The sequence below is a fragment of the Sardina pilchardus genome, chromosome 6 (assembly GCF_963854185.1).
Source record: "Sardina pilchardus chromosome 6, fSarPil1.1, whole genome shotgun sequence".
Taxonomy (NCBI): Eukaryota; Metazoa; Chordata; class Actinopteri; order Clupeiformes; family Clupeidae; genus Sardina; species Sardina pilchardus.
Window position 1 is genome coordinate 10,031,988 of NC_084999.1, and position 11,656 is coordinate 10,043,643.

Sequence of the window (11,656 nt, forward strand, 5' to 3'; positions counted from 1 at the left end):
CACACACACACACACACACACACACACACACACACACACACACACACACACACACACACACACACACACACACACACACACACACGCACACACGCACACACACACACACACACACACACACACACTGTTGGTGGGTGAAACTCACTCCTCTGCTGACTATGTGTGAGGTCCTTGGCTTCCACACAACAGCAGCTCTATTTCTACAGTGCTTTATTTGCACACCCAAGCACACACACACACACACACACACACACACACACACACACACACACACATGCCACCGGCGGCCGTGGTGGAGGAGTATAAACATGAGCACTATGCAGTCGGCTAATTACAGGCTTGACTGTGTGAATGAACGACGTACAGTACACCAAAACATCCATGAAACCTCCTTTTCTTTCTCTTCCCTCAACTCCAGCCATCAAGAATGAAATCGCTTCCATGTTAGTGGAGGAACGTCTACGTTAGTGTTTCTCAGATCTGAGACCCAAGTCAAGGTCTTATCGGGAGGCTAACTGTGTGTGCTCTGCTGCAGCTGATTCCTCTCTCTCTCTTTCTCTCTCTCTCTCTCTCTCTCTCTCTCTCTCTCTCTATCTGGAATACAGATCACCCGGGTGCACCAGCCACCACACCTGCACTTAGTCTTCATCAGCTGTGGCTATAGAGGGAGGGAGGGAGGGATGGAGAGAGGGATGGATGGAGAGATGGAGGGAGGGAGGGATGGGATGCCACTGGTGGTGAAACCCCTGCCTCAGCAGCACTGGGAGCTGGGCGGATGTGTCTCCTCTCCACCATCACCACCACCATCACCTCCACCCTCATCCCTGTCCCTACCCCTGCCCGTCCACTCTAAGCTGGCACATTTTGCAGAGATTTATGGGGCCCGGTGACCTCAGGGAGATGGAATGTTTGTCCGGACTTCCACAGTGGGGCTATTGGGCGGCGGTGGTGCTGGCCCGAGGCCCGGGCCTCTGCCCTCAGGCTGGGGGGAGAGAGAGAGGGAGAGTGGAGCTCCAGGGGCCCCAGGCCTGGGTGAGCTAGTGAGGGCCTACTGCTGTGTGGGTCAACAGCAGAGCGGTTTCCGTCTCTCTCCTGACCACTGGCTACAAACCGAGACGGTCTTTGTTTTTTTTATGAAAACGGAAATGTGTTTTTAATAGGGCAAGAGTTATCAAGAGATGTTTTCCCGTAGTAAATCAAGATCTTTTCACTGCGTAAAAATGTGTCATTCTGTTCGGCTCTCCAGGGGAAAAGCTCTAAGCCTCACTAAAGACTGTTGCAAAGGAGACGGAAAAGAGAGGATGAGAAACAGAAGGACCCAGAGCCTATGTGGGCTAGCTTAAGTCCCTGCTCTGTCCAGCCCAGTCCAGCCCAGCCCAGCCCAGCCCAGCCCAGCCAAACCCATTCCAGCGTGCCGGCCGAGAGAGCTGATGTGGAGGATTCCACGAGCAGGTGTTAATGCAGCGCGGCGTTGACTTTTGTGTTAGATAGGGGGCTCGTAAACTCCCACTCCGACAGACACTTCCACCTCGATGTGGAGCGGAGCGGAGCGCCTTGTAAAACCTCACACAGGCACACAGCTGTTGAACAACAGCTCAATCCTGACACTATAGCCCTGGTGAGCGCAGTGCCACTATAGGTCAGTCCCACCACGTCCGAGTTGCGTCAGAGACATAAACGTCTGAATAGCAGGAAGCTATTCCTCTGTCTTCTCCAGTGACCCGCCCAGTGGAAAGAATGTCTAGTGATGTGAATTTCGGCTGGCTTGAAATGTGTGTAAATTCTTGTTTTGATATAGAGAGGCTGTCACTGTAATTGTATGTAGACAATAATGCACAAATGTACAAGGAGGACGTTGGCTCTATTCCAGAAGGGATTGTTTTGTTTATCTTGGAACAGTGAGCCTCTGGCCTGAAAAGGGGACTTGCATGACAAACAGCGGACAGTTTTACGATTTGGAGGAACACACACACACACGCACGCACGCACGCACGCATGCACGCACGCACGCACGCACACACACACACACACACACACACACACACACACACACACACACACACGCGCACACACAAAAAGGAGTGCATGGAGTGACGGACAGAGGAAAATAAAGGAAAATAAACATCCTACACGTCTTTGCCATTTATAACCAGCCATTAGCTGACAGCAGCCTGAGTCATCCTCCTCAGTTAGAGAGGAGGCCTGGCAGTTCAGCAGGTCCATGTCAGGTCAATCAGGGTTAGCTAATCGAGGGCTACTTTACCAGTTTACTGTAAATGTGAGCTCACTGACTTTATTATCCTGTACCGATATTCTTAAAAACATAGTGAAACACACACTCACGTTGGATTAGCTGTCCAACAGCTGTTCATCTGTACATCTGTATTGCTATGTGTACAGCATTACTCGACTGCATTCACGCGCTGATTCATCTGTGGTTATTGAAGCTTAGATGAGAATAAGCCGAAGCCGTTAGGAATCTAATCGCTTTGCCGACTCGAGAATCCATTGCCACAGTTAACTGGATTTCCTTTGAAGTATTGTCTTGCCTTAAGCAGTGATTAAGCCCTCGTGTAAAACAGTCCAAATGTAATGGAACTAAATGCTGAGGCACATACTGTACAACAAGTTCATGTTAATATATTTGTACTCTAATGAAGATTTAAAGTGTATTTATGTTTTTATTTTCTTGTAGTAGTTTTAAAATGATTCTTTTTAAAATTGTCTCTCATGCTATTGAGCTCAATCACCAGCTACATAAAATAGATTAACTGTAGCTCACTTGCATTCTTAACATCAAATAGATCTGCAGAGATGCACGTGGCCAAGGTCCAAATTCATTAAAGCTGCAACATGGAATCCCTTAGCTGCAACATGGAGGTTAAATGAGTTGGACAACAAACATTTCGATATCTAATTTCTTCTCGTCTCTCTTCAGCCCGGGTCATTGGCAGCATTTTCATTTTCTGACTGTACACAATGTCCTTTAGCACAGTTGTTAGAGGTGAAAATGTCACGTCTGTGTGTGTGTGTGTGTGTGTGTGTCTGTGTGTATGTGTGTGTGTGTGTGTGTGTGTGTGTGTGTGTGTGTGTGTGTGTGTGTGTGTGTGTGTGTGTGTGTGTGTGTGTGTGTGTGTGTGTGTGTGCGTGTTGTGTCCTTGTGTGTTCGCTCGCTTTCCTGAACACAGCCCTTGGTTCTGAGACAGAGGTGAAGTGGGAGGAGTGTGCGACACAGACACGAGTCTGAATGAAAGCGCTGAGCGGGGGGGTGAGCCAAGGCAAACAGACCCAGCTGTAGGGGCTTTTGGGTTAGCGCTTGTTTTCCGTTGGCTACCCTCAGGTGTGCAGGAATGCCAGGCCATTGTGAGGTGTTTCAAATCAGGAAGCAGACGGCGGCGCAGGCCGTGGTTCCACCCAGAGGTCAGCTTTTCTAGCCGGCTTTCGCCAGTCGGCTGCGTTCGTTTTTTTGGAGAATGAATGTGTTGCCAGACTTTTTATTTCGTCCCCAGATAACTCCAGTGTCCAGTCGTTTCCTCACACTTTGGCTTGTTACGCAAAAAGAGGAGTACTTCCTGTGACATTTGTGACAGTGCAAAACTCAGACAAGGGTGGCCCAGAGCAGCCTGTTGGAGTACTCTTCTCTTCAATGATTGAGGTCTTAACATGTTGTTTCTCCATTCTTGCTCTCTGCCATCAGATTTCATCAGTCATCAGCCTCCTTCCTCATTGCAAATCCAAACTCTGTCAAAGACTTTTGCTCTATCAACAAAGTTGCTGTTTTGTTAGATATGCTTGAAAGGTGGCCTCAGCTCTTAGTCTTCAAGTGTTTTGTCATGTTTTATTTCTCATTAAAGCCTGGTATGCTGATGACACTGTGATGACACTCTGGGAAAATGTCCCGCTGACTAATTGAGATGGTGAACTATCAAAGCAACCCCGGCCGCTTATTTATGCTAGGTTCATGTGAACTATGCAGAGAATGCACATGTCCTGTGTCTTCAATGTGTGGAGGAAGACAGAGGCGGGAGCATGTGTGTGTGTGTGTGTGTGTGTGTGTGTGTGTGTGTGTGTGTGTGTGTGTGTGTGTGTGTGTGTGTGTGTGTCTGTGTCTGTGTGTGTGTGTGTGTGTGTGTAAGTGTGTGTGTAAGTGTGTGTGTCTTCAGTACAGCCCAACGGGGACTTTTCAGCTGCAGGGATGCGCTCCCACTCTCCCCAGACTCAGAAATGCCTTCGATGATCTTTGATCTTCTGCTCCAGTAGCTCAGTAGACCAGAGATTTATACATGCGGAATTGAAACTAGATTTTCACGGATTTGTTTTCAATAAAATAGACCATGTTTGATAGACTGCTTGTATTGGATACGTTTTCATGTGACTCATTATGTGTTTTAGAGTTTACTCAACTTGCTCTCTTATTATTTACTCTGACAGTGATGGAGATCCCATTGGTCCCAGATCCCCCCCCAGGGCAAGTGCTCTCCTGCCTGCGTCCTTTTGCCCTCTATCCCTCTATCCCCTCTTTTCTCTTGCCTTCTGTCCTTAATCTCCCCCTTTTCTTATTCCGCTGCTTCATTTACCTCTTGGCATTCCTAGCATCCTGCCAGCGAATCTGGTTACAGTGCCGCTGTCAAGGCATTTGCGTGGTCCTCCTGACGAATGTTTTGGTGGAGCCGCGCGTGCTGATTGGACGGGGGGAAGGAAGAGTCGCGGGGGCCGGTGCCCTGCTGGGATTGGCCGAGGCTCCATCCCCTTTGTGAAAGAGCCGGGTCTTGTTTGGGTGGAGGAGGAAGAGGGAGGTACAGGCTGGGGAGGAGTTTTCTACAGAGAGATTCCTGCACAGTAAGGGAGCGTTTATGTGTGTGTGTGTGTGTGTGTGTGTGTGTGTGTGTGTGTGTGTGTGTGTGTGTGTGTGTGTGTGTGTGTGTGTGTGTGCATGACTGTGTGTATGTGTGTGTGTGAGAAAGTGTGTGAGCGTGTGTGACTTGAGTATATGAGTGAGAGGCAAGAGGGATAATCAGACAGTGTTAGCCGACTGATGAGGAGCAACACACTGTGCTTTAGAGGAGAAAAGATTACAGTTGGAAAAGTAGGCAATCAGAGGGACACGCACAGTAAGGACGGGAGGGGCAGAGAGAGAGAGAGAGTTAGAGAGAGAGAGAGAGAGAGTTAGAGAGAGAGAGTTAGAGAGAGAGAGAGAGAGAGAGAGAGAGAGGGAGTTAGAGTTAGAGAGAGAGAGAGGGAGTTATAGAGAGAGAGGGAGTTAGAGAGAGAGGGAGTTAGAGAGAGTTAGAGAGAGAGAGAGGGAGTTATTGAGAGAGGGAGTTATAGAGAGAGAGTGCTGCATCCACCTGCATGTGGCTCACTCATCAGTGCTACTGTAAGAGGGAGAGGCACACACACACACACGCAGAGGCTGTCATCAGCAGAGTCCTTAAGAGAGAGCTCATCTCAGAACAGCACAGCACAGCACAGCACAGCAAAGCACAGCACAGCACAGCACAGCACAGCACGGCACAGCACAGCACTGCACAGCCATAGTCATGGAGTGCAGGTCCATACAGCAGGAGATCACATCTCTGAAAGGTAAACGCTCTTTCTCTCTCTCTCTCTCATTCTTCTCATTCACTATCTCACTATCTCGTGTAATCTGTGTTTGTCGTCAGTCGCTCAGTATCGGAGGAGCAAGCTTGTTTCTAGTTTGGCAGCTTCTCTCAGCTGAGCATACCTGTGCGGCGGGACAGGGGTGTTATTGTGGGGCCGGAGGGAGTCGGTGCGCACCTCACACACCCGGTTCTGTTTCTGACAGAGCGGGGTGCAGAGGTGGTGTGTGTGTGTGTGTGTGTGTGTCGGGAGGGGGGGGGGGGGGGGGGGGGGCTTGTTTTTGTGTTGGGAGCTCCTGGCAGGGAATGAGTGGAGGGGAGGGCTGCCCAGCAGAGGCATTGTTTGCTGAGCTGTGGCGGAAGTGTGTCCAGCACTCTGGCTTTACCGCTGTTTGTGTCTGAATGTGTGTGTGTGTGTGTGTGTGTGTGTGTGTGTATGCGCATACATTACTGTGTGTATGTGTGTGTGTGTGTGTGTGTGTGTGTGTGTGTGTGTGTGTGTGTGTGTGTGTGTGTGTGTGTGTGTATGTATGTCCGCATACATTACTGTGTGTGTGTGTGTGTGTGTGTGTGTGTGTGTGTGTTTGTCTGTGTGTGTGTGTGTGTGTGTGTGTTTGATTGTTTGAGTGTGTGTGTTTCCTAAAGGTTTAAAAGAATGTTGTTGTAAAGGAAAGATCCCAGACTGAAGGCAACATCTTGCCGTTTTTCTCTGTTAGTGTCAACCTAGCTGTGGCTTCATACAATGTAACTTTACCATAGCTGTCCCTCTGACAGACTGATCTCTCCCATTGCTAATAATGAAGCCAGACTTTCATGATCTCCTTGGTATACAGTACATACATGAAGCCTCAGCCCCATACCATGACAGTGATGACCTCTGTGTTACTCTAAAAAAGGGGACAGCTACATTTATATTTTATACTACAGTATAAAGGCGTATAATGTGACCTTAAACATTGTTACTCTTATGAATATCTGGGCAGTCTGCCCCTCACATCCCCTGCCTGCCCTGCCTGCCCTGCCTGGTTGTGGAGCTGGGCGTTTAGTGAGGTGTCAATAGAGTACGCCTAACCGAGCCTTTACAGTAATTTCCCGCATATACTGTAAGCCGCATTGTGTATAAGCCGCAGGACAGAGTTTTATGCAAGTTAAAAGACACAAAACCATATCAACACCATATTAACTGTCCCCTTGTTTTAACCTCATAGCTGAAGACATTTTGCGAAATCAATGTATAAGCCGCAGCTAATAGTCCGGAAATTACGGTAGAGTGCGCCTAACCGAGCCTTTAGAGTCTAAAGCTTAGGCAGTCTGAAGTTTAGACTGTTGGCCAAGTCTCCAATAATGAAGCCCAATGAAGTAGTGCTTCTAAATCAGATCGCAGGTGTTAAGCACTTGTTATACGCCTCATTTCTACCAGTTGTTGGCAGGGTTTGTTGTTTGAATTTGTTTCTGCTGTGAAAGCCATTTCCCCTTTTGCCGGGAAATGTTCAGAGTGAAACCCAGATTCTCTCACTTGAGACACATGCTGAGTGATGGATAACTAATGTTTCCATGGTGATGCTGATGATTGATTGTGATGATGATGAGGAGGAGGAGGAGGAGAAGGAGGAGGAGGAGGAGGAGGATGAAGAGGAGACTTTGTAGGATTTTACTGATTGAGGTGATGTAATGTTTGTGAAGGTGATGTGGTGAGTTTGATAGATTGGCTGAAATGACCTTATGAAATTCCATCTCACAGAAGCACCCACGGAGCTGACATCTCTCCTGTTTGCGCGAATGGGGTTGCTATGGCACTGGAGTGCCCCAACAAATGTTAACAACTGTCCAGTGTGGACGAATTAATCTTACTCTGTGACAAGACACGTTAGCCACTGTCTAACCACAAGGGATTCAGTCCCTGAATGTTCTCAGTCATTCCCTCATTCTGAGTCATATCCAATGGGGCCCATTGAGATCTGGTTAAAGCAAGTCAAGTTGACCAAGCAATGCAGTCTGATGGTTGATGGACGTCAAACCCTCAGTGTGATCTTAAGCACCATTTTCTCAAGTGATAGGCAAAGCTGGGGAAGGATTTAGCGCTCCTCCGCTAACAGGCGGTCAGATATTGAGTGCCGCCAGGGTGCTAGATTCAGACTGTGGCTCCGAATGGTCGTCTCACGCCACGAGGCCTGCCGGTAAAGATTCGGCCTGCTGCTCTGATTTTCGCCAAGTCACAGCGCTGGGGAAGTTTTATGCTGGGGCCTTTTGGCCAGAGAACCGCGGGGCTCCAAGATCACACATTACAGTAATGGAGAGATGTTGGCTCTCTTGAGCCTCCGCCGGTCTCCAGCAGCGATCGATTCCTGGCCCGTCTGTGGGAATGTCTTGATGTGAACTCCCCTTGAACTTCAGTGGGCCTTTTGATGCCGACTGATTTAGCCTCGGCCGCATGACTCTGCAATATGACAGCCCCTTTGACCGATGCGCTTGGCATCGGAGCAACACAAAGCCGGCGAGAAGGTGTTCCTTGATTTACAGTCCCCACACTAGGGCAAGGTCAAGGAGCGTGGATGCCACTGCGGAGAGCATGAGAAGCAAGGTCTGTATTGTTCAGGAGTTGCTGCTGCAACAGGAGGATGGAGGTTTTCTGGAGTAGACGAAAGAGAAGAAAGCGCGGTGGCTGAAAGCAGCCTTATATGTGAGGGCCACTGAGGGGACAGATCAAATGAGCGCAAATGGACATGCTGGAGATGGGGCCTCCTTTAGCAGGTCGATAGACCCAACAGATCTCTTACACTGGGACATACTGTATAAAGGAGGCCTTTCAGTGGAGAGGGGAGAGAGAGAGAGAGAGAGAGAGAGAGAGAGAGAGAGAGAGAGAGAGAGAGAGAGAGAGAGAGAGAGAGAGAGAGAGAGAGAGAGAGAGAGAGAGAGAGACAGAGAGAGAGAGAGAGAGAGAGAGAAGAAAGGGAAAGAGAGACAGAGAGAGAGGAGAAGAAAGAGAAGGAGTGAGAGAGAGAGATGCATTTAATTGAATAGCCTGCTGTATTATAGACACTGCAATCCAGCCAGGTCAGGAGAGAGATTGAGCTCTTTCTTTCTTCACACACACACACACACACACACACACACACACACACACACACACACACACACACACACACACCTCACACAGACACAAATGCACATGCACACACACACACACACACATGCATATACTGTAGTACATAGGCCCTCTCTCTCTCTCTGTCTCACACACACACACACACACACACAGACACACACATGCATATGTGCACACATGCACACACACACACACACACACACACACACACACACACACACACACACACACTCACACACACACACACACACACACACACACACACACACACACACACACACACACACACACACACACACACACACACACATTCTCTTTGTTTCCCTTAGCACACCTTCTAATTATGGCCTTAAGGGAGTCGTATGATTGCTGAGGATATGACGGTGTGACCTGCAGGATTAACCCTTTGGCAAGAGCTGCACAGTATCTTCTCGTGTGTGAACAGCAAACGTGCCAGACGAGATTCACACCATGTACTATGACAGTGAAGACAAATACATGACAAATGGAGTTGGGATTATATGGTCAGTTTGAATGAATTTATAAAGATTATGTTTATAAATCATTATTATTGGAGTATTAGAGAGAAAATGTATAAACATATTATTAGAGTTATTAAGTGTTATTATTAGTGCAGTTTGTAAAACTTTGTTGAGGTTTATGTGCCTTGTAGCACATCACAACCCAAGTCAACCTCAGCCACTCTTGTCCTGTCCGTCATACGTCATCCATCCTGTCGCCCACTCTCTGTAGACCTCTCCGATCTCTCTCCCTCCCTCACACTCTCTCACTGAGGGAACGGTCAGTGATTAGACGGGGAGGGAATTCCCTGGCTTTCTTACGCCCGCGGTTTGGGAAAGTCGCCGTTCACATTCCCAGTCTTCCTGTCAGAGTTTCCCCACTTGAGTTTCCGTCACCAGCCATCGTGTCCCTGCCCTGATTTCCTGTCTGTCGGAGCGCCCTACGCATGCGGCTCAGAGCAGCGCGACGGAAAAATGTGTGTGTGTGTGTGTGTGTGTGTGTGTGAGAGAGAGTGCGTTTTTCCCCTAGTTTTACTCTAATGGTGATCATGGGGTCGTTGGCAGCAGGTCAAACACGTAGACACATAACACATGGCCACGGGCACTGACAAGAGTTTGGTTTTACACACATCCACACAGACACACACACACACACACACACACACACACACACACATACACACACACCCACACACTTACCTGATACACACACATGCATACTGTACACCCTGCACACATCATACCCTTCCTAATATGTACACCCATACATCGCCCTTCCGAGATTGAAGTCGTCACAGATTATCTACAGTATATTTGGAGTTGAAATGGAAAGATTTCAAAGAGCAAGACTGCATCTCCACCCCTGATACAAACCATAGCTTTTCTAACACATCCATCTACATCAGATATGTCCATTGTACACTAATGGTGTGCAAGTCTGGACTCACAGTCAACAGTGACACCTCTTTGCCTCATCTGGAAAATGGGAACACCAAACGGCTTGTTACCATCTTGCCAGTCTCGGCCCGCCAGAGCCATGACACAGTTTTCTCTGCGGACGTCAAGGCCGTGCCTGGTTACAGTGTGCCAGTCGTGTCCTCTGCCCAGTCCAGTGATGGGAGTAAAGCCCTCCTTAATGCAGTGTCCTTCGAGTGAGCCATCCACTCACTCACTCACCCACCCACTCACTGGCCAGACAGTGGGAAGGGAAACCCAAATGTGGCGGTTGGCTGATTTACGAGCTAAACGGATCCATGTGCGGCGTCAAGAGAGCCTGGTACCCAGAGTAATGAAAGCCCTTAAAATAGGGCCGGAGAGCTCAAGAGCAACTTCAGACGTGTGGGAAAAGACTGGCTGGTTGTGTTTCGGAGGTGTGTGTGAATCCCACTGATCTTTCTGTCTCTTTCTCTCTCTCTCTCTCTCTCTCTCTGTTTCTGTCTCTCTTTCCCCCCCTCTATGAGTGGTTATCCTATCTGTCGCTGCAGTGCATAGCATCCATCTCATGGGACCAACAACTCTAATGGCATAGTGGCCATTACTTTGCCAGTGAGGACATCGTCCAATCAGGACTCAGAGACAATTACAAGGCCCCTGGTGGAATTCCAGACATACAATATGTATGATAATCACAGAGCACAACACACATTTAAAGCCAAATCATTGTCATAATGTAGTCTGTTGTGACAGTGTGTGTGTGTGTACACATGTTTTCCTTGTGTGTGAGTGCATGTTGCACAAACATCCACAATTGTATGCGTCAGAGAGTCTTCAGTGAAGGAAGTTCAGTCAATTAGTCAATGTGTTTTTGTGTTTTTGTGTGTGTGTGTGTGTGTGTGTGTGTGTGTGTGTGTGTGTGTGTGTGTGCCCCCTAGCATTTTACACTGGGGTGCTATTTTTCCAGCCAGCCCTGTGCCCGCCTCACACACAGACCCACAGACACACACACACGTGCGCACACACACACACACACACACACACACGCACACTGACTGATTAGTTGAGCACAAAGGTGTGAGGATGGCGTGCCAGAACCGGGCGGGCAGTATCTGGGTCAGCTGACCCGGGGGCCCCCTACTGACCTCATCGCCTGTCCCGTCGCCACTCTCTCCCTGACCACGGCCGCGTCCACCAATCGGCTGCCCTCCTCACGGGCCACTTTCTAGAGAGGATGACACCAGCCGCCCCCCCCCCCCCCCCCCCTCATCCTGGTGCATTGTGGGGGGTCGGAGTGGCCCTGTTCTCACCTCTGCATGGTTATCTAAGTGCTGTGTGAATTTTCCATTGCACTGGCCCCAGAGCATGAATACTGTAAGAGAAGAAATACCACTGTATGTTTCATGAGGGCAGGCTAGGGGGACATTCTCCTCACAGTGGGTGGGTGGGTGTGCGAGAGTGCGTGCGTGTGTGTGTATGTGTGTGTGTGTGTTTAG